Source organism: Dendroctonus ponderosae, unplaced genomic scaffold (assembly GCF_020466585.1).
Source record: "Dendroctonus ponderosae isolate FM_Combo_2020 unplaced genomic scaffold, Dpon_F_20191213v2 Dpon_F_20191213_1, whole genome shotgun sequence".
Classification (NCBI taxonomy): domain Eukaryota; kingdom Metazoa; phylum Arthropoda; class Insecta; order Coleoptera; family Curculionidae; genus Dendroctonus; species Dendroctonus ponderosae.
The window spans coordinates 40,076,936-40,078,604 of NW_026017110.1; the positions used below are offsets into that span (position 1 = coordinate 40,076,936).

At 38.3% G+C, this 1,669-nt stretch overlaps 1 long non-coding RNA gene across 3 annotated transcripts; it reads right to left on the reverse strand.

Moving 5' to 3' along the window:
* Positions 1-573: 573 nt before the first annotated feature.
* Positions 574-1,532, reverse strand: LOC125502438. Of its 3 annotated transcripts, XR_007280204.1 has the most exons (3): positions 1,005-1,532; positions 912-957; positions 574-767 (listed from the first exon to the last, which is right to left on the reverse strand). It is a non-coding gene; the product is annotated as an uncharacterized LOC125502438 (long non-coding RNA). The 3 variants fall into 3 exon arrangements; XR_007280205.1 differs by lacking the exon at positions 1,005-1,532 and having other exon boundaries at positions 574-760; positions 912-999; XR_007280203.1 differs by lacking the exon at positions 1,005-1,532 and having other exon boundaries at positions 912-993.
* Positions 1,533-1,669: the final 137 nt, after the last annotated feature.

Consider the following 1,669-nt stretch of genomic DNA (forward strand, 5'->3'; position numbering starts at 1 on the left):
ATCGCCAATCGCGGTGCAATGTAGCTGATTTGTTGACAAATAGTGTAATACATAATAGTTATATTTAAAGTGTTTAACGTAACGTTTAGCAGTAGGTTTTTATGGCATAGCGGTAGAGCAGTAGCTCTCATGAAAACGGGAGACCCACCGTAAAACGGTAGACCTGGCAAGCCTGAAAATAACTTCTTCGAACAGCTGAGAGGCGCGATAACAGCGCGCCGTGGGCTGAGTAAACTATATTAACGCAGAACTGTCATTGCACGAGAGTGAGCAGGCCCGGTACGACGCAGTAGAAAGGGCATCTCCCCGGGTTTTCCAACCTCAAATCGTATTTGTTTATGTTTTGGATCTGAGGAACGGGTGTAACGATCATTTCAACGAGTTGTGCTTAATTTAGTTTTAAAATGCAAGTTGAGAAATTCAATAATATTATAATGACATGATAACTGAGGATGTCGATGATGCCATGGAATAATTTGGGGTTCCAAAACATCCCTGGGACAAGATATCCTTTGATCTAACAGACCATAAAGTTGTAAGAAGATTGTTGTTTAGAAGTCTCGAAAATCTTTGTACATTGTTGGTGGAGATGGTGTTTTATTGTTCATTAAATATACATTCGTTAAGGATTCTACACGAGAATAAGCCTTGTCATTTGGGACCTGCTGTGGACAAATTCTAGCAGCGATTCCTTTTGCTTGAGCGATAGCAGCCTTGATTTTTCACAATTTGCAATGGCTATTGTGCTATTCCATTTTTCCTAAAAGCTACATTTACTTCAGTCTCTTTAAGGAACATAGACTCATTTTACGATTCATTATAAAGTGCTGAAGGAAAGCGGCTACATATATGAAATTACCCTTTTACTTTCTTCATAAAACCGTATTCATTTTACTAGTACATTACCTTACCTCAATAGGGCACAGAAGCAATGAACCACGCTTAAAAAAACAAAAACTGTTTTTTAATAAGTATCTATAAACGGTTTGGAAATAAATACGTACCAGCAGAAAACGACGGAATAAACGACCCTTTCTTAGCTTAGATAAAGACAAATACATGATTCTTAGATGTCTGTCTCTTTTAAAACAGCAGGTTGGTACGAGTTCCGCCACAATAGGAAATAAATGACGTTGGCAATCATGTCAGACCGTCAATATTTTCTCAATTTTGATTGGTGAGATAAGCTGGCAACAGTGCTTGCAGGGACTGCGTGTTCACTGGCATTCCCTATCATTCAAGAATACTATTTTTTTACGCTAGGGATCGTGAGCGAGGAGCGACTCCCTGTGATGCTCCCGGGAAGGAGCATAGAATAAGGCTTATATAGTAACGACTTTTTCTCTTGTAGAAAGTGTGTCGCTAAAGTGGCGCGCCCTGGCGGCTGAGAATTAAAGAATTCAAACAAACCTGCATTATGAACCCACTACACTTGCTTATTTTTAATTGTGCCGCACTCGTCTTTATCTATGCCGCAAGGGGCAGCAGATAATAGGGATAAATGACACAACTACACAAAAATACATATAAATATACATATTACTTGTTTATTTCCAAAATTAAACTCAAATCCTGGGTTCTTCAGTCATTTATTTATTGTTCATTTATCAATTTAAAAAACGTTTCGGTGTTTTCCACCATCATCAGTTTTACTAAAATAACAGGTAGT